The following is a 27,463-nucleotide window of genomic DNA, read 5'->3' as shown; positions in this document are numbered from 1 at the left end:
GCTAGACTAAAATATGTAATTATAAATCCATGCAAGTATCTAGTGGACAGGGAAAAAGGCTTGCAGTAAGTAACCTGCTGAGCATTGGTCATTCTTCCTAAACAAAAGCAAATTACTGTCATCTCGCTACTTTTCTTAGCTTTATTTTCCTATGCAGCTCCATAAGATAAGGTTTTGTTGTCTATTACATGCACCAACAGGCTGCAATTCCTCAGTACCTTGTTCTGGACCTCTGGCCACATGTATGTATTCCTCCTTACGATTGTGATTAGCAAGACTAATACCAAGGAAGACATGTCTCAACCTTTAAGATATGGAATGTACACTCTGTGTGGAGTCACATCCAGATGGAGTCTCTCCTGGATTTGGATCAACTCTAGTGCTGATCTGCATTTTCTCCTGTTCTGACTATGCTCAATGCTCAGGCCAGTTGGTACTTTAGCCTGAAACTCTCTCTTGAATTTAAACACCAGGGAATTTTCTGCCTTTGAAGTTAAGTGGGAGAAACAACAAATGTTGTCACGTGTGATTGGAAAGATCACATCCAGCTCAAGAAATCATGAAAAGCTTGCTGGGAGGCTAGAAAGCTGGGGTGTGAGGGTCCAGAGGGTATTTCTCCTGTCCAGAGTGCTCTGACCACATCATTAGGCTAGAGGGCACTGTCCACTCTATATTTGAAGCGTGGCCATCCCTTAAATAGCAGAAGCGAAGCAATAGGGACAGAGAAGGCAGGAGCAGGGTGTATGATTGTGCCAACAGTGCAAATTTCTGGCCATTGCTCCAGGGAATGCTGGTGCATTTTTTGTATGTTCAGGTGCTGAAGCTGTGTTTTTTCACACTGAGTAGTTAAGTTTGATGAGGAAGCTAGGGAAACTTGTATTTACCCATGACAGTCACACTATGATTCAGTCTGTCCCTTATTACAGGCAACAACCTTGACCAACCTTGTGCAATCTTACCATTTTCTCGGAGGAACTCTTGGACTCTTTGGGGTTTTATTCCAGAAAGACCTTATTCCTCCCACAGAGAAACCCACACAAGAGAAAGACTTGCTGAAGCTTACTCTCCTTCTAAAGTTAACATAAGTTCTGCCAGTAACAGTTCTTTTCTTTAGAGTCCCATTGGTAAAAACTTTCCCTATACCTTCCACATCTGGAGGAAGCAGGAGTTCCCTAAATGTTGTGTAATTCCCTTCTGTTTGAGCTCTGTCTGTAACACAGCTCCAGCAGGGACTGCAGTAGCCATTGACATATGCCAACCAAAGCTCAGTAGCAGGCAGAAAATGTAACCCACGGGAGGTAACAACTGATAATCCTGTTCTGAGCAGTTAGAACAGAACAGCAGTGTCTTTCAACAATTCCAAAGCAGGCATCTCATGGCTCCCTTGCCCACAGCTCAGTGAGACTCCAGAATAGGGAGAAAAATTCATGCACTACAGAGAAAGGTTTGATGATGGTTGCATAAATCATTGCTTTTTTTTTGAAGAATTGGTCACCAGAAAGACTGCAGGCTGGCTGTTATTGCTGCACACGGACATGAGATCCGTCCTAGTAATGAAGCTGGCTCTGGTTCCAGGAGGGAGTGTACCAAACGCTCCAGGGAGAATTTGTACCGAGTCACCTGTGGGATGGGTTCCCACAGCTGGCAAGAGATAGAGCAAGAGTAAGATCTGCTTCCAAAGGGAACTACTCAGCACAGTCTCTGACTGACCCAGAACAAGCATTTCAATTTGAGATGGTCGGGGGGGCAGTAAGATCAATAATGCTAAAAAATTCTATCTAGCTATTGCTTTGCCAATGCTCTCTCATTTTTCTTTTTTTTCCTTCTACTGTCCTTGCATCCTTTTCTCTCTGCTCTTTTATTATTCCAAAACTGCTCAAAGGTCTGGTCCCACACTTTTACATAGAGGACTACCCTCTGTTGTAGAAATCTCCAGAGATGTGGTCCTCATTTCACATGACAGCAATCACTGACCAAAAAGGATGTTATTCCTACCTTTTGAGATAAACCAACATGTTGCAAGGCCTAGCTACTAAATACCTTCCCAGAGATCTTCTCTGCTAATTGCAGCTCTGTATGGAGAAGTATCTTTCACAGGAAATTTCTGCATTGGAAACAAATAAGAAGTATGAGACTCCTAAGTTTAGAGAGAAAAAGTTATCTCTGTGTTTGGATAGTCATTTTTCTGCTCCCAGCAGCTGGAAAGATATAGCTGTGTAACTGCTAAGCTTTGTTTAGGGTCATAAACATCTTCACAGTTACTAGTGTAATGTTTAATATCAAATCTGTCTAGGCAAAGTGAGTATGAATCTCTTGTCTTATTTATGCAGAGGCAGATGAAGTCTATGCAAACCTTTGCTGTCTGTTTTAGAGAGAAAATCATTGGACTTTCTAATTCATGGCCTGTGCCCTCACAAAATCATTCTGATAAAGATGAATGGAGCAGAGACAATGACATTATAATTAGAAAGATTGATACTTTAATGCTATGACTCACTCTTTCCTCATAATTTCCTTTCTAAAGACAATTAATATTGTTTAAGAGAGATGTGTTAATGCTTGCTCTTGCAAACAAACCTGATTAATACATAGTTGTGGGGTCCTGGTGGACAACACGTTGGCCATGTGCCATCAGTGTGCTCTTTGGCCACGAATGTCAATTGTATCTTGGGTACATTAAAAAGAGCATGGCCAGGAAGTTAAGGGAGGCTATCCTCTCCCTCAACTCTGCTCTAGTCAGGCCACATTTAGAATACTGTGTCTAGTTGTGGGCTTCCCAGTTCAAATAAGACAGGGATCACCTAGAAAGAGTCCTGTGGAAGGCCACAGAAATGAAAAAGGGCCTGGAGCATCTCCTGTGTGAGGAAAGGCTGAGTAACCTGGGCCTGTTCAACCTGGGGAAAAGAAGATGGAAAGTGGAATCTGATCAATGTTTATAAATATCTGAAGTGAGGTGGGAGGCAAATGGATGAGACCAGGCTGTTCTTGGTGGTGTATAGTGATACGACAAGGAGCAACAGGCTCCTTGAACATAGTAAGCTCTGCACTAACATGCAGAAGAACTTCTTTATGATAAGGGTGGTGCAGCACTGGAAAGGCTGCCCAGAGAAGTTGTGCAATCTCCTTTTATGGAGATATTCAAGACCTGGCCCCTACCCATGTGATTTTTTGTAGGATACCTGCTTTAGCAAGGGTATTGGAGTCAATGATCTCTTGAAGTCCCTTCCAACTCCTGCAATTCCGTGATTCTGTGATATTTCCTGATTTTGCAACTTTAGTGATGAAATGAATGGAATGTTGAATAATCTTTCCAAATTTCAAGATCAATATATATTTTTTTTAATTTTCTTGAAGGGTATTTTTTCCTCTTTTTAGGCAAAAGACAACACTAGGCAGCTTCTGAGCAATCCTAGTATATCTGTATTTGTTGCTGACCATTCTGTGTACAACCATTATACAAACGGCACATATCCCTTTGATTATAAAGGACTTGTTCCTCCAAATGTATATTTTCAGTCTTCTGTAGCATCATTACTATATATTTATTCAGTTTGTCTTCAAAACTGAGAAAGGGCAATGATTAACTCTGTATTTTCCACAAAGTTTTGCTTTTATAGTCTGTAACCTTCAAAATCTCCTATTGAGCTTAATCAGTTTAACAGAATAAATTGATAACATTTTAAATAATCCTGAACTAGACAATGAAGAACCTGTGATATTCCATGAGCAGAAGGGGATCTCCATTTACAAGCTATACTGTTTTTGTATGACTAATTCATCATGCAAAACCTGAAGGCTTATGAAGAGCAAGAGAAGATTTTCAGATTCAAACCTAGAGAAGGGAAAGCATCCACGTCACTAGCAATGTCTTCTCTCTCAACACTTTTTGAAGTGTGATCTTAGTGATACAGATTTTGATGACAAGAGCTTGGAAACTCTACAAAGAACATATTTCAGTGCTGATCTCGCAACTTATAAAGGAGGTATATGAAAACATGTGCTCTTTTTTCCAGGTGAAATTGTTATACTTTCTTTTCAGGTGAGATCATAGCTCTGTCTTGTGTTGTTCTGTAGCCCCATTCCAATGGTTACCCAGTTTCTCAGCATTTCAGAACTGCAGAATTAACACACACACACAAAATCCATGAAAAGTGTGAGTGTACTGCTGTTTGGTAAAAAAATTAAAATTAAAATTAAAAAAAATTGTAAAAAATCAGCAGAAACTAGTTTCAAATAAGATACGTTTTCCTGCCCTGAACATTTGGTAGGACTCTTCTAATGTATGTTTGTATAGATCGATAGTGACTGACTAAACATAAGGTAAACTGAAAATACATGCTTAAATACACAGAGAGCAGCTTATTAGTACATCTATAAGTGAATAAGTCTTGAACAAGTATGCAAATTTGAAAACTTTACATTTTATTTTTATTCTTCAGTACAAACTCAGGATGTCCACATGATAAATGATTTTCTCACTATTTCTGCACTGGATACTAATTGAAAGCAAGGAGTGGTTGAGTGGAAAAGGTGTAGTATTACATTGAGGGCAATGGACAAGGCTTTGGAAACTTGGTGTTCCTCCAGTTTTGGCAAAAAATATTGCTATGATGTTTCACTAAAGCAACAGGTACAGTTAGTGAAGCTGAATATTAAAGACAATCGGCACCTACTTTTCTTATTTGTACCTGCTGGAAGTGCAAGCACAACAAACCAACAGCTCTGGGTTGAGATCCTCTCTCTGAAATAATGCGGGAAGCTTGCCTAAGAAAACCAAGTGAGAAGAAACAGCTGGTGAAAAAAAGTAGAAGCAAATGCACTCAAATGTCCTCCTCCTCATCTTTTGAATACAACTATATTCATGATAGCTTGTATAATGTATACCTTTAAGAACATTTTAAAAATTATGTAAGGTACAAATTCTTTCGAAGAATTGCTGACAGGGATGTACCTGTGGAAGTGTCAGTGCAGAATGAGGGCTAAAATCATTGATAAGAATGAGCCAAGGTGCTTTAGTCAGTTAAAACTTTTTTTAGCAATTATCATGTGCTTTATATCTCTTGTTTTTGAGTTTTTGAGAACACTTCACCGCTGATTTCTCTTGGGAGCCATAATTGGACCTTAAATGATTTGGACTTTCATCATCCAGTGATTGCCATATGCTTTTCATTGGATTCAAGAAAAGTGGTTTTCATAAATGAAGGCTCAGAATAACGTAGGAAGTTTTGAGTCGTTTTAGACTTAATGACACAGGCAGATGCCAGCTCCAGCCACATGTGGAGCTATGCAAAAATGTAGAGCTGTGGCCTTATGAAGATACTCAATGCATGAAGATTATTAGCAAGACTATTATAGTTTTAAAGGCATATTTATGCTGTTCCTTTCTTTTAAAATCAGTCAGTGGTGTAGAGCATATTTTTTAAAAGCCTATCAACTCAAATAGAAACCACTATGCTGACATGATCCTGAACTGGTAAAGGGATGTAAGTCCATGATTTTAAGTTCATTTCTCTGAGAGACAATGCCTGCAGCAGCAGATCTAACACAGAGGGAACCACCCGAGGAAGCCTGAGTATATTCGTAAGCTTTTGAATGATTCCAGTAAAAAGTCCTTGTACAGAAAGTTCCAGCTCACTTCTTGTTTACTTGGTTAGCTGCTGCAGAAGAGTCACATAGGATTTCCCTAGCAAATCACATGTTCTCATATTGCGGAGACCTTGAGCCAAATGCATAGAAAACCTTGGGTAACCTTTTCTTCCTCAATATAAACAGTGAGAAATGATCTGTTTTCAACATTTTTGGCCCCTATATTGCATAGATAAAAGCCAAACAATGACTTATTTCAGTATATTTTCTCCTGTACTCTAAGCAGCATTTATGTCATTTTCCATCCTTAACACATAGTACTTTTACCTTTATAGGCAAGACTGCTACACAAGTACTAACGTTACACAAATGTAGATTTAGTGCTTTGAATATTAATCTACAGGAAATTACTTTGTTCCAGAGAGTGGAGTTATATTCATATGCCTACTGAGATAAACAGACCTGAGGCTAGGAAAGGCTTTGAACCGGCTTTTTGAAAGCCTGTTTTCCAATATCTGCTTCTTAGATACTTCAAAGCCAGACATTACCTTTCCCTTAAGCATTTGGCTCTTAAAACCAAATCTGAGTTCAAGAGGAGGAAATTGTCTTAGGTCAGTGCCCTCATTGGAAAAAGATGCCAGTGCAAAATACAGATGATACACATTTCCCCAGATTCCTATCAAAATGGGGGAAGATCATGAGAATGACATTCAAATGTGCTAAATATTTGCTAAGAAAGAGAAAATGTGAGTTCTAACCCCTGCTCCAGGGACAGTTTACATACTGAACCCAGTTACTGTCTCTCACCAACAGTCCTTTAAGCAGGACCAGAACCCAGGTAGCCATTAGTTCATGAAAGTGCCTCAATTACTGCGTTAAGGACTCAGGCTCCTGCTCTATTCTTCCGGCTGCATGACACTTGAAGTCTTTTTACTTGTTTTTCATAGTGGGGATGAAAAGCACACTGTTGTCCTATCACATGCACTTAAAGAAAATGCATTCAAGTTTTCCACTAATGAAGCAATACGTGTGAAAGATTTCAACATCCCTCACAAGGGGATTCATTCATTTTCATTACTATCATCATCCCAAACTTCTGTGTATATCATCAAATATTAAGTAAAACCTTCTTGCAAAGTAATGAGTATCTTTTAAAAGGGTGGTACATTGTGTTTCTTTTTCATTTCATGCAAAGAAACAGAAGTTACTTTATACAAGCTATCATACCTGCCTCACCAGTCTGCTTCCACAGAAGGCAGTAAAATTCTTTGCTTTGAAATCACATTGGTACTGGTAGAATATGTCTTCAAGAACCCCGACTGTTCTCTTCAGGATAGCCTGTTAGTATTAACGGCCTTATTGAAATCCTCTTCGTGGAAAGCTCCCTTTGAATTCACTAAACTTTGGATAAGCTGCTTGGATTTTGATGCCAGATTTTTTTCTTTACTGACATAGACTTTTTAGTAAGTATCTGCGAAGTAGGTATTGTGTGTTCTCAGTAGGTGGTAGAAGTTGCACAAAGGCAAATTTTAGTGATTTATTTTAGGTATCAATCTAGATAACATCTCCCAGATACACAGCATTTGTTGTGATTACAGCACTGAAGAGTTAATGCTTTCAGTATCTTTCCTATTTTTGCGAAGCATAAACTTTATAAAAGCACAGCATTTTGTTTAAAGGATGTGTTTAGTTCCTCTAACCCAAATTAAAGGTTTTGGAAACCATGTCAAGCTCACAGTATAGACTGTGCTTGAACTTTGTGGTTACTTTTGCCTCCCCAGTGACTCACCCTTGGTTGTTTTGGTATTCTTAAAATATAGACCTAGCTTCAAATTCAGGTCAGCTTGTATGGTCTCTCTTGCTGTATTCTGCCTTCAAATCTGGAAGATATTTGTAAAATATTTTGTCTTCTCTCTGGTGCCACCAGATTCCCAGAAGTAAATAGTAAGCTTTTATTTCCATTTCCAATTGTAGATAGAAAAAAGCTGGTAATTAAAATAATTGTGTTATACAATCATTTAGAGGAAGGAAAAGCCCTCTTCTATATTTCCAAGCCCAAAAATGATGCTTTCTTCATGGTTCTATGAGAACATACAAGATAAACACTGGAAGAATTTGGGAATCAGCTGTGGTTAGTAGCACACAAGTGGACAAGGACAGACTGTGTACACCTGTGTTACATCAGAAAGTACCCTTACACAAGAACATCCAAAATTCAGACAAATTAACATTATAGAAAGAGCATAAATATAAACAAAACCAACAATTCATTGTCCTGATACCTGGAATTTGTCCTTGTTGACTTGTATTAGGAGAACTGCAAGTTAATGTAATGTGATTTTCCAGTGCACTTCTGTAATAGATCCAACTGATACAAAGGTATTGTTCAGCTCCAGGGCTAATGTTTTAAATAAAAGAGTTGGGAGGAATTTACGGTTGTGTATTTTAGGGCAGCAGTGTGTGCATTTTCAAAATCTTTGGCAATAAGATGCAGTCAACAGAAACTAAGAGGAAAAGATATTTCTTTCATATTGGCAATTAAATCTATCCTGAAATCCACAGTCTGCTTGATAATTATGGGAAGATTAGATCCTCATGCAGCTTCTGCTGTGTATATCAAACGAGCAACAAACTACATCTTAATTTTTGTTATTACTTTCAATACTGGCCAGAGCAGCAGTATGCTCTGCATTATGAGCATCTAAAATCCATCTCACACTCACCTCAGACACCCTCATATCAGCAACAACTGAATATTCCCCACATCACTTTGGACTCAGAGAATATGTCCAGTCTGATATTCAAACTACAAAAGGATCTTTTGGAACATGAGCTTTAAATTTTGTTTATTTTAAGATGAGTAAAGTCAAGAACGATGTAAATGTTGATATGGCTTACAGCTTGGTTTGCTCACTGTGTAGCAGACCATAATCTCAATGTACTTGTTTGTTATGGAGCTGTCTCTGATTGCATGTGGCTATGCCTGCAGAGTATAAGTCTCTACTAGTGGTCCATTGAATTCTCACGTGGTTTCTTCCTTACTGGTTTTAGAATTATAATGATTCACAGATCCTCTCAGTTTGCCCCAGATTCCTTCTCTTAGGGCATGTTTTTGTTCAGTAGGATGTATGTTAAGAACATTATTTCAGCTTACTGTTTCTGCTTCACTTATTTTTGATTGACCTGCCTTGCACAGCAGTGGAAGGGTTCTGCATAGATGCTTCTTGTGTCACTCTAATCACACACTTTGTCCAGTGAAGCTATGGAGATTCCATTAAATCCCTGTATATGTTCTCTATTCATCCACCGCCATTCCTAATGAAATTTCATCCACATATTTTACTTCTCAAGATATTTGTTTTCTTCATCTGTCCTTTTTGTGAGCAATCAAATCTCACTTCTAGATAAAACAAAATATGTTACAATAGTCTACTATCTCTTGTCTTCTTACTCATGATCCAAAAGTAAAAATTACTTTAAAATGAAGGAACACACCTTCCTACTCCATTTACCTCCTCAGATGTGAGGATGTGAGATGCTTTATGATGCTTTATGAGATAATATGCTTTATCTCATAAAGCAATATTCTGAGCACTACCATTAATCACCAAAGATTTGTTATCTGTTGTTATCAGTTGCTAGAGAAGCTCGTCTAAAATCCTTTTGTAGGATTACAGGCAATAATTGGTTTTACCTTTTTTTAACTTGAGCCTCATTTTTTTTCTTCTACTTTCTTGTGATCTCCAATTACCTTTTATATCATATTGTTTTCCTTTTGTTGCCACTAGAATTATTAGTAACAACAGAAGGATCATCTGAGGATCATCTAATTTCAGTCCCTCTTGCAAATATATTTATAATATAGTTTTAATTGGGCTATGACTCCAAGGAGATTAAGGAGACATGAAGGAGTCAATCTTTGTGTCTACTCCCACAATTTATTTTCCAGAAACTAGATTGCTCTTCAGCTGTTATCTTCTCTGTGTAAGAGGTGGGTATATAAAATGTCACAAACAGGAATTTATAAACAGTACCACACAGGAAGTGTTATGATCCTTATTATAATCTATCTCAAAACTTTTTAAAAAATGCTGGAGAAACTATTTTCATTCCAACAAAGTCAGTTTCCATGGTTCTTAAACTATCTTGTGTCACTGTCCAACAAAGACCTTTCCATCATCTTTCTGGTTTCAGTAATTCAGTTCTTAAACTCCCAACATTTTGTCCTTTGTTGTTTCTGAGAATTCCAACTGCCTCTTAATTCTCTGATTTTTTTTTTCTGTTCTACAAATAGCTCAACTATCTATGTACTAAGAAAGTCATTAAAGAGTTCCCTCCCACTGTCCGTAACTGCATTCTTGCGTTCTGTCCTTTTTCACACTCACAGTTGATCTTCTCTCCCTCTCATAAATGGCTCTCACATTACACACATTTTCCTCTTGCTGCATTTTATCCACTAAATCCTGCAAACTCTCAATAAATACAAGACTTAAATACCATGTGTTCTTCTTAGGCCTTGTCATGTTTAGCATGACACCAGACTGAAAGTTACATTCTCATTGTTGCATGTTAGTCTCCATCTACTTTCCCACGTGCTTGCAAGCAGTCCCTTTTTTCTTATATTTGGAATTATCCTGAATTATCTCTCCAGCCTATTTCTTTAATATATCTCTAATATCTTGTGATCTTTAATGACTCTACTGAATTTCCTTGTTACTTTTGTACTACCTCTCTATGATTAATTCTTACATTTCCAGTCTTTGTCTTGAGACAAAATATGTAATCTGATTCATAGGGGCTACCTTTTTAGATAGACATCTATGCCTGAGAACATTTTAAAGAGATTTTCTGTGCTTTAACTGTTACAAAATCAACTCATCATGTCATTGTTAGTTTTTATATCATAAACATCAGATCTCTTCCACTGTCTTCTCCATCTTCCTATTCTACTTTGGTATCCCAGCCATCCGCTGCTATTTTGGTGTCACACTTGGCAAGCTTCTTGGAGACGGTATCACAATCAGCCCAGAATTCATCTTTCATGATTCTACAATTTTATGGTGTTGCGCAGTTTTTTGTTTTTTTTTTTTTCTCCTTGGAGCACATTTATTCACTCCTAATACATTAGCTGCCTCATCAGATGGAGATATGGACAGTGTGCTTAATGTAAGCTTCAAAACCAATAAAAGCCAATAATGTAATTTCAACGGCTTGACAAAATTCCAGTGGAGATACAGTGAGACATAATTTCCTCCTTCTTGACTTTCTTCCAGCATTCTTGCTGCTAAAAGAGCCAGAGATACTTCTTCCTAAGAAGCAGAAGTATACTTGGGTAACTTCCCTTCCTTTATTATAGCCCTTAGAGAATGCCTGGGACTGATGGGCCTCTCTTTCCATGGCCATAAAATTTTATTTCCATTAAATCATTTTTTCATTGTCTTCCCCGAGTAAACCAGCATGGATTTCATAAACTTAATTAGCATGGCTATGATGTGCATGTCATCTTGTATTTGCTTCACTGCAGTTTGGATTAAGAACATCTTATCTCTCTGCAGCAAAGAGTATTTCTTGCAGCAGAGTAAGGCTTACCTTCAAAGTACCTCAAGAACTAAGGCTCCAATTCACATGGAATTTGAGTACCTGCATCTTTGCACTCCTTTGAAAATTCCAGCCCAAACACAGCTTTGAATGCAGCTGTCAGATACTTTGAGATGCCTCATGGCAGATAAGACTTCTGTGCTCTTTTCTGTCAGCACCTATTACGTTAGGATAACAAAGAGAAATTGTTTATTAAAGCAAATGCTATTCCAAGATTTTTCTTTCTTAATAAAACCATTTGCAATTGTTTAGGCAGGAGACAGCATGCTCTCATCAGTGTCGCGTCTTCAAGTCTGTAAGAATTCCCGTAAAGCAGAAGAACCCAAACCCTATGTGTCCTATTAAGTGAAAAGAGCTTGAATACCCCTTCTCAGTGTATCTGTCTATATATCTGTGTCTGACTGCACCTATCTGCAGAGTGGGATTGCTACTGTAGGTGTAATTTAATCCTTAAGAGAAAAAGATGACGTAGAATTTATCCTCAGAATGTTTTTATCTCCAATTCTACTGTTTGTAATCTTAGGGCATGGTGTCAGGATCATAGTTTCCTGCTATTGAGGAAAGTAAGATTGCAGATAAAAGGTAGAAAATAGAGCACTGTGAAGAAGAAGCAGGGCTTCTTTAAAGAGCCATTTCAGGAAATTTTGTAAGTAAGTTTAAGTTGAATGTATATGCAGTTTCCTTGTTGAATAAAGATGAACTTGACAATACAATTAAAATGTAACTGTATTCTGAAATGCTTTGTTGAGTCGTTGTTTCAAAACTAACAGTACAGAAGACTTCAGAAAGTCCTCCTACAGAGCGCTGAACCAAGTTCTACTTCAAAGCTGCACATGAAGTGCATTTCAAAGTGTTTGTCTACCAGGGTTGACTTGGACAGGATGTTCCAGTGTTCCCAACTGGAAACACTGCACTGTATGTCTGTGCAGAGCTTTGCAAGACTTTGCAAGACAAGGTAAAAGTAAACCAAGATGAGATAAAAAGACCAGCGTTTGAAAGAAAGAAAGCAGAAGAGCTATCTGGAAAATCTTTACCTTCCATGCCAACATTATAAAGTACCCAGGAAATATGCTCTGCTAACATTCTGCACTACAGAAGCTCTCATCTTAAAGAAGATAAACCAGTACTGGTAAATTTTTGGAGCACTTTCTATGGCATTATAACAGGTTCAATTCTAATGGATTCTCATTTTACATTATTGTACATTGTCACCACCACAGGATACTTGCTTGTAAATCTGTCTCTCCTAGTTTAAGAATCATTTCCACAGACTGCTAGAAAAGCATCTTGTAGAGAGCAAGGCACTAGAATGGAAATTACAATGTCTGGGCACACTATTTAGTTTCCATGACTCTAAATCTTTGGGAACATCACCAAGCATGAGTATAACAACACTCAGCATTAGTACTGTGTGAATCTGTCTTTGCCTAGACAGAAATAGCAGCCTCTAGCTAAACACCCAAGTACCTCACACATCATCTCTTGCCAATGACAGACCTAATAACTAGCATCCTAGGAGCCAGGAAACCAAGCTAGCAGTGTGTAGAGCAGTGTGTAGAGAGGAAACAACAACACGCTATGTATTTATTGGGTTGTATCACAGGCCCTATCTCCCATACTGGTACCTCTCAGTGGGACATGGGTTTCCTGTCACTCGAGGAGTATCTCTGTGCGTGTACCTCCTGTTTCTACTCAGCACCACTTCCTCTGGATCCATTTGTTCCACATCAGCTGTTCTCATGAAAAACTGTTAATGCTTCATAGCATGTTAAATAAAGCATTAAGACTGTGACTTGAGATCTCCTCTGGTTCAAATCTGAGACCAAATCTTTCCTACGAGTGCTCTGTTGTCAAATAAGGTTTTTCTGCTTCTCCTGCAGAAATTAACCCTTTCTATATTAATTACTGAAATTGTCTTCAGGCAAGAAAGACAAGGCTTCTGCCTTGGTGCTTAAGGTATCATTTTGGAGCACAGAGATTCCTGTCCCTTCCCCAAGCAGAATTTCTGTGTTCTGCGGGAAGCAGAAAAGCTTGAAGGGTCTGGAAAATATCAGTATGAACGCTTCAGAGGATAGTGACCAGGATGTTCATCTGGGATGTGGTAAAGCTGTGTTAAAAAATTCTTTCCTGTTTAATTAACCGGAGTAAGATTCAAACCCAAATCTTCCATTTCCATTTACTTTCTATCTGTCTTATAAATTGAATCTCAGTGCAGAAGCCTAATACCTAGCGATAAAATCTTCAGAAGCCAACATTTTAAAGTCAGAGACAGAGATACTTTGAACAGCTGGACAGCTATGTGGCAAATGACTCTGTCATAGAAGTTCTTGTTGGTAACATGGTACTGATACGTGGGCCTAATATGTAGGTGCTTAATTGTCCTCACAAATTTGGTTGCTGTCTGTGTTCACACCTTTTCCTCTCCCTCTCATTAACAATCAGAATAATTCTGCATTGCCATATTCAGATGATCTTTCTTATTTAAAGTGGAAATTTTCCTGGCAGGCATAGTCTGTTCAGTGGATCTTGACTAAGGTGCTCCTGAATGCAAAATAATCATAAGGAATGAGCAACACTCCTTGCCTTTCAGAGCAGTTCTGGGCAGGCAATCCTGAGATGCTGTATAGTAATGGAACTGTGGGTTGTGTAACTATGATGAATTTGTTTCCCCATGTACAGTATAACTGAGCCATACTTAGCATTGAGGTTGTAAATAGACTTGTTACATACTTCTTGGTCCAGAGTTTGAAGGCAAGATTTTTGAGTGGAACTACTTTTGGTATGTACCAACTGGAAGCTTATCTGTTCTTTCCAGGATGAATTAAAATAAGACATTACTATCTCCTATAATCCTTGCCTCATTTAGTGCAGAAATTCTGAGACAAAAAAAAAAAAAAAAAAAAAGAATAACTACCATATAACTAAATAATATCTTTTATAGCTGTGGAAAAGAAATCAGAAGTAAACTCATGAGCCTTCTTTACCTCCTAGATCTGTTGTGCTGAATAGGGTGTACAGAAGTATCTTCACTACTTTTGAAAGTCATCATTCCAGAAAAGGATTATCTGATTAAAAATAAAAAATAAAAACCAAAACAAAACCTTGGGCAATGGGTTTGTTCACTAAGTCGTATCAGCAAGAATAAAGACTTCCATTTGTTCAGCACTTACTGCAAGCACTGAATAAGGAAAACAAAAAATGCTAAGCACATTTGTGCAAATCTTCTTACAGTCAGACATACTATAGTTGAATATAATTAAGTTGAATTAACTATAAATATAGTTGAATATAAATATAGTTGAATATAATTATATTCAACTATGAATATAATTAGCATTCAGCAAAATAAACAGGTAGATGGTTCTCACCTTCCTAAACTTCAATTTACAGTTATGCTTGGTGTGTGCATGCTTCTAATGCTTGTCCTCACCTCAACAACCTTTATATGCTTTTAGTAACTTCATTAAGAGCTGCTGGTTACCAAATGTATAATTATGATTAGTCATGTTATAGGAATATCTTGGATTAAGTGATACTACCTTACTAAGCACTTTATTATCCAACTGCCAAAAAAATTAGCATATAACTGAAGTTTTATGGGCCATCTGTATTTTAATGCCTGTAAAGAAATCTTGTAAAGGGGAGTGCTTTTTATAGGCATAATGTAATCATGAAATAGAATTTGAGAAACTTTAATTGCTTCAGCACAGAACAGTTTGTTGAACGGAATGTAAAGGAACTACAGATAATATTTCTTTGCTGCTTGGCTCAAAAAGAAAATACTTGTTGGTTGGGCAAGGAGATTAATTTGATGAGGTTGGAACTATAGCTGCTAAACAGGATAAGTGTTTGCACAGAGAGTTCATGTTTCCCAGAGAACATCTCTGAAATAACTAAGGGAGAGGAGAAATAAGAACAAAAGGAGCTCAGTCAGTCACTACAAGATTGCTTCGTAGAAGAAGCAAATGGGATTAGTTATAATGAGATTATCAACTAATTCTATGAGGCAACACCCATAAAAATCAACAAGCAAAGGAGTGGGGGGCTGAGCTCTGCCGTATTGTTAACAGCAGCGAGGTATCAGTGTCAGGAATAGGGTTTTTTCCCAATAATTTGAAATACTGTTATAGCTGTAAAATTGAACTATAATCTCTGATAGCAAGAATACTTCTGCCCAGCATGTGAAAGATCCTGAAGCTCAATGCTCTGAGTTCGTAAGAAAAATTCCTTTTACAGAGTAACCAGAATTGCCTTTTTACCAATCCATTATTTTTTGCCACTGGAGCACTGAATTCAGGCAAGACAGCATGACAGTTTTACTGAATTGCCCCTTTCTGCAGCTCACTCCAGTTCTGCTTTCTACTGCCTGCATATTTCTCTGGCAGCATACTTTTAACGCCATATATGCACTTTGCCACCAATGGTGAGTGTGTGGTTTCTGTCTGTGTCACAGTAGGGTTCCATAATCAGGGAAGTATAACACATCCTGGGACTGTCCTCTTTATTACTGAGAGTCTCTTTGTATCAAGGTCAAACACATGGTAACATTTGGAGGAATAAATCATCCCACCATCGTCCTGCTACAGAAAGTCTTCTCTGAACTCTGGCTTTCCTCTTCCCATGTTGTTGCTGGTGGACTCAGAGCTCGGCACATTCCCTGTGCTATTTAAAGATCTTCTTGAGCCAGTATGTTATTTTAAGGCTGCCACTGTATTCTTTAAAGTACCAACAGGAAGCATTTAGCTTACATAAATCTTAGTAACTTTTCTGTCCTCTGTGTGTACACAGAGACTAGATTTTCCATGTTTTATATATATATATATGTATATACATATTATATTCATATACATGTATATATATATATATATATATACACACACACACAAAATTAGATTTAAAAACAGAGGACTCTGTCCCATGTAACATTTTCCTCTTCAGCCCTCTTTTCAGAGAGACTTTCCATACTGCTGACTGGAAAGGTCTTTGAATACGTCAGATGTAGGACCTATGTCATGCTGAAAGATCTTCTTGTTTCAAGGGTTGCAGATATGACCAAGGAGCACAAAAACTAACAGCTGAGTGCAGCTGAAAGTCAAAGAAGAGATTTATCAGGACTACGTGGGTAAAACACCTGCAGGATTATTTTGACCATATACAACTCCTCCTCCATCCATTTAAAGGTCCAGTGGAGGCCACAAGGATGGTCAAGAGCCTGGAGTACTTCCCTTCTGAGAAAAGGCTGACACCTGAGACTATTCAGCCTAGAGAGGCTACTCTGCTTATCCAAACTCTTATTCATCCTTTGCTACTGGAATTTTCTCCATTGCTTTTTTAACCTCATGCGTCTACGGTATTTGAAGTAACAAGCAAACAAAAGATCAGCTGAACCAAAACCAGGTTGCTGGCTCATAGGTAGAAAGAAGCCAAAGCAATCTGGCTCCTGGTTATGCAAACAAATATCAGTAACAATGAAGCAATTTTTCTTAGCCACTCCCCTTGCCCACGAGGAATGTGGTCTCCACAGCCCCCAGTTCTGCAAACTTTAGTGCTAGCCTGTGAGTTAATTTCTCAGCTTTACACAAGAACAAGCTGGAAATGGTCTCTTCTCCGCTGACATCCTCTTTGTCTTGAGCTTTGACACCACCAATCCATAGCAGCTCTCCAGGCTCGCATATCAAAGAACAGCTGAGTTTGAAAGGAAATGGGGAGGTCACCAGATCCCACTGCCTCTGTGGGCAACCAGTTCCTGTGCTGAGTCACCCATGCGATAAAAATACATCTCCTGATGTTCAGAGGGAGCCTCTTCTGTTCCAGGTTGTGCTGCTGACTCTTGTTCTCTTGCTGGGCACCACTGATAGGAGCTTGGCTCTTCTTTCCAACTCCCTTCAAGTATTTGTAAGCACTGACGAGATCACGCCAAGCCTTGCTTCTCTTCTACCTCCGTATCTCATACTTGGGGAAAAAATGTGGATATTGCCACATACTGTAACTTATTTTTGCAACAGCAAAGAGCACACTGTTCCCTGGTGGAGCTGCCCACTCTCTTGCAATATAGAACTCCTTTAAAAATAGCCAAATAACCAACCAAAACCAAAATCAAACCACTTAACTGCATCAGTGGACAAAGTGACTGTGTCAGTGGACAAGGGAAGAGACACTGATATCATCTACCTGGACTTCAGTATGGTCTTTGACATAATCCCCTATAACATCCTTCTCTCCAATCTGGAAAGATACAAATTTGGTGGGTGGACTGTTCAATGGATGAGCAACTGGTTATGAGATCATACACAGGGAGTGGTGGTCAATGGCTCAATGTCTGGATGAACATCAAAGACAAGTTGGCTTCCCATAGGGGTCAGTGCTGGGACCAGTGCTCTTTAACATCGTCATTAGTGGCATTGACAGTGGGATTGAGTGTACCCTCAGCAAGCTTGCAGATGATGCTCAGCTGTGTGGTGTGGTCAACATGCTTGAGGAATGGAATGCCATCTAGAGAAACAGGCTGAACAGAAGGCCCAGGTGAACCTCATATTCAATAAATCTTGCACTTGGGTCATGGCACAGCCCCTTCTACCAGTATTTACCCTGATGAAAAGAACTTGGTGGTAGTGGTGGATGGGAAGCCACATGAGCCAGAAATGTGCCCAGAAAGCCAAGGCATGGAATGCTTCCCCTATGAGGTCAGGCTGAGAAAGCTGAGGCTGTTCAGTGTGGAGGAGGCTCTGGCATGATCTGGTGGCAGCTTTTCTGTATCTAGAGGGGTGCTATAAGAAAGAAGACTTTTCTGCAGAACCTGTGATAATAGGACAATGGGAAATATTTTCAAACTGAAAGTGAGGAGATTTAGTTTGGGTATAAAAAAGAAGTTTTTTGCAGTAAGGTTGGTAGGGCCCCTGTTCATTTCAGGGGACTAGATGACCTTTAAGAGTCCCTTCCAACTCAAAAGAATACATGATTCTATGATTCAAACCAACCAAACTAAATTTAAAAAGTCTCACAAGATTACTTCTGGGAATATTCTTTCTTTAAAATGATTATTTTGCATAAACTTCATCAACTTCCTTATTCTAGGACTTCCTCACACAATTTCCAGAATGAACAGAGAAAACAGACGGTTTGTTTCCAAATGGGATATCATACTTTTTTGACTGGCACTGGTTATCAGATTTATCAAATGAGAAATATATGATATTAGGTCAAATGCATTAGATGTTACTAACATGATACATAATTTTCAGGAGTCAGCTTTGTAAATGTGACAGAATCTCTGTTTGTTTTCTGCAACTTTAAACATAGAAGCATTGTCTTTCCTTCTCTGCAGTGCAGCATCAAAACTGGAGGCAGTAAATCAGGACTCAGCAGTTCCCTAGACCTTGCTGCAAGTTTGGGCTGGTTACCTGGGTCCAATGGGCTTTTTTCTGAGGATAGAGTACTTGCACTCCACTCTCCAATTTTTAAGAAAACAGACATTTTTGCTTTCAAAAGCAAATTCTTCCTTTGCCGTTCTGTTTAGAGTTAATCCATTCCTGCCTCCTAGCAACGAATTACCATTATATCTACAGCCAAGACAGCAAGTAAACATCCGCTGTGTAAGTACCTAATGTAAGTGGAGTTAATGAACTGTTAGCAGGCACTGTTCCCTTTAGATAATACAGTCTGGAAATCTATGCCATTTACCTTCTGTCAGCATTCTCAGGAAGGGGTCCTGAGATTAGCTGACCAGTAAATGTGCTAGAGTAACTAAGCAAAAGCAGGCTCTTCTCCTGGATACCAAGTACAGATCTAGTCCTGTTGTGGACCTTTTGAATCCCTTACAGTGTCTATCAAGGGGCCAACAGAAATAACCTCTACATTCATCTATTCAAGCACAGCACCTACATTAGGTTCTTAGTCACTCTCAGTTATCAGGGATCCTGCTACAGCGAGTGGACAGATGCATCTACGGAGACAATTTAAATCTGAATCTGAATTGATCTTTGAGGGTACATCTTTTTCTCTCTCCACTAACTCTCCAGAGAGTTATGACAACTAGACTTCTGACTTGTGCTTCTCAGCAGCTGCTGTTAGACAGAGTGAGTGCGGGTAATGCCTGTGTTTCAGCTATATCTCTATCTCTACTGCAAATAAGAAAAGATTTACTACCAGTATGTTGTCATCTGATGTTTTCTCAGCATAATTTAAACTTGAACTCTCCTAAGCATCTGAGATATTCTTTAAGTTATATAATAATTATTATCAGAGCCAGTGCTACTGAAGGATGAACATTGTACAGTTAATTTTACTTCTCCTGAGGAATGACCTGTCTGCTCTGTATATACCTGGAATTCTACTCTGCTTATTTTGTTGATGAAGTAAACTTGCCACAACCATGTGCTGGGCTAGTCCTTCACATTTCGTCTTTTGACACAAATTTTAGCAGATAAAATTAACTTAAGAGATTTCTGTCTGCTGACCCATGGTACGGGGAAGAGCTCTCTTAGTTGTGCTAACACAAATGTCTGAGGAGTCAGTTTCTAATCCATATAAATAGAATAAATTCTAAGCAGAAGACTGCAAAAACTGAAGATTTCTTAGAGGAAAGACTGCATTTGAGAAAGTGCTACACATTGTAATACATACCAGGGTTGTCTCATTGAAAAATCTGCTATAATCCTCAGTTGGATTCATATCATTTTTACTGATTGATTTTCAGTATGCAAAGACTCCATGCACACAAAGAGCCTTGTAAGCAACATGTAATGTAGTAAAGAATATGCAGAATTCACTGGAGAGCTCAGACAGGAAAGGCAGAATTCATTTCATCTCTGTAACATGACACTCTGTATCCCAAGATACTACCTTTTGCTCCCCTCCAGGTAATGGAGAGAAAAAGGTTTTAAAAATGTGATCTGTTTCAGACAACAGTGAACTGTGCTCTGCTCAGTGCCAGTTTGTTGCCGCTGTCTGCAAGGAAATGTGAAGAGACCAGCTCATCCATGGGCATATGTACTGTGGATAGCTATCAATTTTTCCTTGCTTTTTCTTGCGGATACGTTGTCATATTTTTACTTCTATATATGTGCACATGTATGTGTTACCTATATACGTATACACATTCAAAATTTATTTAATAAAATTCCAAGTTGACATATGTGTCTGTACGGCCCCATGTGTAAGCCCATTCCCTTCTGATCATTCCACCAAATATTTTCCTTTATGAAGTGACCGTGATATGTAATCCTAAATCTGTAAGGTCTCTACAGTTGAGAAAAAGGCGGTGAGTATTGCACAAGTCCTCCTTCATTCTGTCAGCTAGAAAGATTCAAAAGCTGGCAGCTGCTTCCTCTTTGCACGTAATAGCTGGGACTGGTTAAGCACTAAACCAGAGTGGCACAAAACGTTTGAGTCAGCATAGCAAACATCCAGTCCTTGGATCTTCATGCTGCATAGGCAGCTTAAATACCTCTCCTCCTAAGCCCAGTAAAATGATGCAAGAATGTACAAACTCCAAATTTCCAATGTTCTCCCTTTAACTAAGATAAAATTCTAAAGTTAAAGAAGTTAGCTAACAACTATGTGAGAAGTCAGAGGCTGTCTGCTGTGGACGATGCTGTCCTTGCATAAACATTTACATCTCCTCCACTACAGAATGACCACAATGAACTGAGCATCCTCTCCCATCCCTTGTGACCGTCACGTCACACTCATCACACCCACAAACCTCTGAAAGGGTGAAGCTGTGGGGCCTTCACCACCCTTTATAACTAGAGGCACCTCTTGAATCTGCATTATCCAGCAGTGTTGGACATGCAATAGTTAATGGTATGAGAAAAGTTTCAACACAGTTTCATAAAGAGCAACCACGCATATTCCCAGGTTGTCTTACATCTGGAGATCTCTGGGCTTTTTTAGCTGCATCCTACATGCATTTAGAAAAACCGAGAATTAAATAAAATCCCTTCCTGTTGCTTTTTTCTTATTGGAATAAAACCAACCCCCTGTAGCACTCAACACATTGCTCATCAGAGTGCTTTCCAGCCAGAGCACTTTACAAACTCAAATTATGCATCACAACACCCTTGCAGGATGGAAAGAAAAGTTAAAAAGCTGGTAACAAACTGTTACTTGTTGGAGCAATTTCATGGAGATCAAAGGCTATGATGGAGCAAAGAAATTTAAGTAAAGGGGTGTGGAAGCACTGAGGACAGAATCTCCGTACTTCACAGCGTGAATAGATATGGAGACCATTCAGTGCTTGCAGATCTCAGGTTTTTTTGTTTGAAAGCCAAGCACTTTCGAGAAAATCAGGCTCGAAAAACCAGACTCCATCAGTGTTAAAGCAGCAGAGCAGTAACTATGAAGGCCTCAAAAGCACCTAGATACCTGGCTCCTGTCTGAAATCTCACATATACAAACTTAGATCTTTAGGTGCTTAAATACTTGTTGAAAACATGTCCATACATGAAGCAGATCAAATACAAACCTCAGAGACCATGATCATCTATCCCCTGAACAAACACTTTCCCATCCAGTATGGGTTTCTGTTCCCGTGTATTGTCTCCTATCGTCTCCATGCACTGTTTGCAGACACTCTGGCACCATTTGGGCAATCTCTAGTGGTCTTCTTCTTTGCCAGTTCAGTGTTTGTGATTTCTATTTCTTCCTGTTTTTAAGTGGCTTATCTGGCACAACATTATTACAATGTTATTATTTTCTGGCACAGTGAAAGTATGATTAAAGCAGAGAATACAAACAGACTTTGGGAAAAGCTGTCATTTAAATCCTTCCTGATTAGCTTCATTCCTTTGTAAACTGTCACTGACTCTGGAATGGGAGGTGGTGGGCCTCAGTCAACTTTAACATCTGGACCCAGTGTCACAGTTTGAATTCACAGTAGTTCCTGTCACTGCAGAGGAATAAACCACTGTTCTTTAACCCTAAACCTCCCAGAAATTAGTATTTTCATACTGTGGAAAACCCTGAAGTAAAACTAAAGCAAGAGCCCAGAGCCCTGCTGTACTGCAGCTGTAAGAGTGCTCAGCACATTTTACCCCTGAGAGATGTTTTCCAAAGTTACAGAGCATATCAGAGGCACAATGCTGGTGAAGGATAGAATGCCTTTACTCCTGCCACCACTATCACACTCAAAGATCATCTCTCTCAGTGAATTTGAAGCGGAAAGAAGAACTTGCAGCTCACCAAACACAAGTCTCTTTGGGAGCTATGGAGTTTGTTCTTCACAAATTACTCTCAGCTGCCCTTCCTGGGAGGAGATGGAGAGATCTCCTATAAGCTTTCTGTGATTGATTTGTGATGGGTCAGGCTCACAGAGCACAAAATAAAGAGCCTTCTGTTAGGTTCAAGTAACACAGGCACTGCTGCAAGAAAAAACAAACAAAGAGCTTCCCTTAGTTCAGACACTGCGGTATTCTCAGCCTGTGAACATTGACTTTTTTGATATTATGTACATATAGCCAAGCTGTGGCCTTCCCTGCATTTGCCCTCCCGGCAGCCACATCCTGGCTGCCCCACAGTGCACAAACCCAGAGCGGCCACCCAGGCTGAGCCAGAACAGTGGCAGCATGGAGGAGTGGACACTGCAGATGGATGGACAAAGATGTGGAGTGGAGAGGGCTGGGATCCTCCAGGTTCAGGGAATTCTCTTCCCAGCAGCTTGGCTGGGATCCACATTCCTGCATTCCTTGCCCTGCCACAGAACAAGGCAGTGTTGTATAGAAGAAGGCTGACTGCTTTGTTGTGGGTAATAAACATCAGGAGAGCTTGAACAGAAAAACCAAAGTTTTACAATTCCTCTGCTGGCCTGTGACCTGAACATATAAACACTTAGCAGACAATTGTAGGTTAAGTTATAGTGTAGCACTTTTTTATAATGGCAGTTTCTCTGAACCTAACTGAATTTGCTTTGTTTAAACTACAGCCTTCTTGACTTTTTTTTCTGTCTTGATATAAAAATGCCAAAACTCTGAAGCACTAAGAACCTTTTTATGCCAAGGCTGCTAAATACATTCTACCTTGCAAAACCAACCCTGAGAATCAGAGTTGCTCAGACGATATGGCAAAACAGTTATCAGCAGTTTAAATGCCACTAAAGCCTGTTACTTTCATGTTCTGAAGCAATAAAACAAATAAGAAAGAAATAGACCTAGATTCTGGTAAGTACTATACTAAGATCCCTTTCCTGGGTGATTGGGTCACCCACCCATTTTCCAGTGGATAAGAGATACAGAAGTTAGACTTTTGTGAATGGTAGTTTTTTTGCATTAATTTGGTGGGTCTGACACACAAGCAGACAGAAAAAAGTCGAGTCGGAGCAAATAGTTTCACTTCTCTTTTTCCTTTATAAGCCACGTTTTTGTTAGGATACATGGAGCTTGCCTCTGCCCTCAGCACCCTCCTGTATAGATCCTTCATGGAGGAAGAGCAGATAAAATATTTCAGAATGAACTTTCCTGATTATCACCTGGAAGCCAAGCATTTCCTAAACATGCTCCCTGAAACTTGTCCCATGTGGATGTTTGGATATAGCCAGCATGTTTTGGAGGGTGAAAGACCTCAACAGAATAGGCACAGATATTCTATGCCAGTTAAATCGAGCTTTTTTCCACATAGTATAGCAATTTGGTAATACACATGTAGTTTCATAAGCCTGCCTTGTTGTGCTGAAGATTAGTGGTGTAAGCGAAATACTGAACAGTTAGGTTTGTCGTTAAGCTACCTTCTTCCTTCCTACAGTTGTCTTTTTCTATTTGCACTACCTGCCTATATGTTCTTGCAGTTATTCAAATACGCAAAATCTGTGCCGTTGGACTTCTGATCACAAAAAAGGAAGAGGCAGCATTCAGTTTGACAGGAAAATAAATAAAGAATGAGAGAGAATTGTTGATCTTGGTAATTTTGAAAGAATGTGAGTCACAAACAGCAAGAATCAGAATGGATGTCTCTGGACGTATGAGCTGTACAAGTGCAATTTCTCTTTAGCAACACATCTATCAGAGGCATGCTTACTGTAAGCCAAGCCAATGAATTAGAAATCTCTATAATAATTCTTCTCTTTTTTTTTCTCATTAAGTGGATAATACAGAACATCTCCAAACTTATTGTTTCAAGCAGATTCCCTTCAACTTTTCTATTTCAGATGACTGGATTCCAGCTCCTGATGAACGACTGTTTTCTGAAGTAAGATCTGAACCAAAGGCCATTCACAATCTTCCAGAAACATTTCTAATACTGCTAAAGTTGATAACAGCTTGTTTTTATTAAAATAAGACATTGATGCCAAATTGGAGCTGGCAATATCATTTAAAGAAGTGTTATTCTGGATATAAACAGGAAATGTTTAGACTACTGATCCCGTGATTAATGAATGTTTCCACATCCACATAGCAGCCAATTTTCCCTTTCCTTGGAGATAACTCCATAACATTTTCTAGAGAAGGGTCAAAACTTTGGAGCCTCCATGCTGAGTATATGAAAAATGGCATTTCTATAGAAACACTGGTGTGTTTTTCTCCCTTTGATATCAAATCCAGGTATTCAAACTGACTCCAGTGGGAGTGGAAACCAAGGCAAAAACCTTCTGAAAGGTTTTTGTTCATGCTTCTTTTTTTGAGGGCCAAGGAAGTTTTCCTTTGCAAGAATTCTCAGATTTCCCTAAGTTCATTCATAGAAAATCACTTGACTACAGACTACAAAAACTCTTTCCTTCCTCTTAGACACCCTTAATTTTTTCCTGGCTAGGGGAAAAAAAAAATGAAATTGATTTAGTAGTTCCAAAATGTATTGTATGGATCTAGCTAGACATTCCCATTAGTCTTCAGGCTACACATTTAAATACATGCTAAAGGGGAGCCTAATAACACAGCCCTCTAATTGCCTGATCTAATTGTCTGACCAGAGTACCAATTTAGAATAACAACAGGATGGGGCAGAACTTGTTAGCTAGTACATGCTGTCCCCAGACCAGCAAACCAGGGAAAAGAGAAAAATACAGTGCTTATGTCAACTTCTCTATTGTTTTTGCAAGGTCATAGAAACCTCAAACACCCAGGAGAGACCAGGACCATCAGGACAGTTGCTTAACTTGGCACTTTCAGTTTCAAGCCAAGCTTATCAATATTTCTTCATTGGAAAATCTGAGAAGGAGAAACTCCACTGAGAATCTTCAGGCAAATTGAAAAAGAAAAATCAGATGGAAAAACATACCAGTGCTTTTCTAATGAGCTCACAGACAAGTTTAGACTTACCCTTGAGAGACAGCCAGGTGTTCTGGAGCTTCTGCAAGGTGTCAGCATATCACTGCTTTTGCTGGAAGCAGCAGCAATAGGCAGGACTCCACAGGAGATAGAATTACAGTTCAGCATCTGGGTTTTTTTTTCTCTGAACTCTTCGGAGAGGTTTTGCTTCTGTTTTATCGAGCTCAAGACTGCTTTTCTCCTGCTTTTGCCATATGCAAGGCATTGATTTCTCCAGTAGCAATCTGTTGTACGAGAAGTGGAAATCTCTGTACAAACACTTACCTGTATCATAAAGGCCTTCTAAGGCAATTACTTGGCAGAAAAACTCTCTTACGTAAGCGCAGTTGCCCTAACCTAAGGTGTTTCTACTACATAGCTTTCAGGAATGAAGGGTGTTTAAAGTTAATAGCTCACTGTGTAATAGTTAGCTTTCAAAAATGCAGTTGTTCATACATGGAAGGGGTTTCCTTAGCTAAATAAATAAATAGATAAACCAGATATGGCAGATACGAACATCATTGCTACTGTCTAGTAGACAGGGAAAAGCAGTAATAACATCGCTTAATTCTGCAGGAATATATGTATCATATATATAATGTATATTTTTTGTGCTTTGTACCTAGGTATTAAATTACTTTCATTAAGAACATGACCTCAAGTTTGCTGCAGTCCCTGAAATGGCTATTGGCCCGTTGGGTAGTTACGTGATTCAGATATTTAAGTTTAGAAGTCTCCAGTAAAGTCCATGTGATTAAGAACTCAACGAAGACTTCATGGTTATGCAAAATTTGAGCAGGGCACAAGCACTCTGTAAGTCTGGTTCATTTCTTGAGTTACACAGTTTTAGGCCATACTTCTAACTGAAAGACTGATTCACCCATTTGAGATACGGTTGTCCCTCATGGTCACAATAACTTTATTAACAACCAAGTAAATAAACTGTGCTCCATGTTTATTGCTTTTCTTGCGTGTGTGGGACTGTGTGTACTTACATTTCCTTATTTATTTTGTGATGAATTTGTATTTCCTGAAGCAACTGCTTTCAGATTCAAACCTGGATGTTTCCTGTACAATCAGACAATATTCAAGGCACAGGCAAGTTTCTGCTCCCTTGTTCAGAAGTAATAGCTGTGCTGTCATGTTTGTGTATCATAATTTCAAATACAGACAGAAGTTTGCTTAACCACTTACCAGTGGGCTGTCTTCAGTTTCATCTCCATCTTCTAATTTGAGCAGCTTGTACAGTCAAGCTTAGTGCAAGCAGCCATGCAAGCATAATTTTGGTAACGCAGATACAGGAATGACAGCAGAAGTAGGAATCTGGCTTTAAGAGGAGGACTATATGGCTGCATGTACAGGCACATTGTTATTTATCTGAAAGAAACAAAATTAAAGATAAGTTTTTTCATTCATGGAAAATTTACATCCAAATATATTTAGAAATTCATGCCCCAGTTACTTTATGAACAATACCTAATATTGTATACAGATATCTATATACTAAAGTTTGACCACTTAAGCATTTATTTGAGTTCTTCAGTAGGATTATTACTGTAGCTTGGTGAAACTTGAATCATAGGCTGCGGTGGAATGACACAAACTGTATTGCAGTTAGCTTTTTTTGTTCCTTTAAAAAAGGAAATATTAAAAACTGCTTGCAATCCTGGAGTTTGTTTTGGATTTTAAAAAATGAATAAATAAATAAAAAACTTGAGAGGATCTTTATTCTTTCTTTCATTCTGGTAGATACTGCTAAGCCTCATTTTGGTTTGGTTTGGCCTCTGGTTTAACTATTTGACTTCCCTTTCTTCCAAGATGTTTTGGGGATCTTTTTCCATTAACAGATCTAACTTTTAATCTAAGCACAGCTGAACTTGTGCCTCAGGTTACGTTCTTAGGGAGAAACTGAATGAAATTATCACTTCTGTGAGTACCTATAGCAGCTATTCCTCATAGCTGGAAGCTCTCATCCACATAAAAATCTCTACAGCAGATCTGTTAGCCAAGAACACACATCTCAGCAAGCAAGTCCTGCTTACTAT

The 27,463-nt window shown here is 38.9% G+C and overlaps 1 protein-coding gene across 2 annotated transcripts in view; it reads right to left on the bottom strand.

The window, feature by feature from the left end:
- LIFR (LIF receptor subunit alpha) overlaps positions 1-26,721 on the bottom strand; it is a 92,756-nt gene extending 66,035 nt beyond the window's left edge. Inside the window, exons 1-2 of one of the 2 annotated variants that reach the window (XM_052670331.1) lie at positions 26,613-26,721; positions 25,431-25,663 (exon numbers count right to left, since the gene is read on the bottom strand). The gene's annotated coding sequence lies outside the window, so the exon portion shown is untranslated. Of the gene's footprint in view, positions 1-25,430; positions 25,697-26,612 lie in introns of those variants that run through there. The other variant, XM_052670332.1, reaches the window with a different exon arrangement.
- Between the last annotated feature and the right edge of the window lie 742 nt (positions 26,722-27,463).

Source organism: Tympanuchus pallidicinctus, unplaced genomic scaffold (genome assembly GCF_026119805.1).
Source record: "Tympanuchus pallidicinctus isolate F22 unplaced genomic scaffold, pur_lepc_1.0 scaffold9, whole genome shotgun sequence".
NCBI lineage: Eukaryota > Metazoa > Chordata > Aves > Galliformes > Phasianidae > Tympanuchus > Tympanuchus pallidicinctus.
This window is presented reverse-complemented; position numbering and strand designations above follow the sequence as displayed.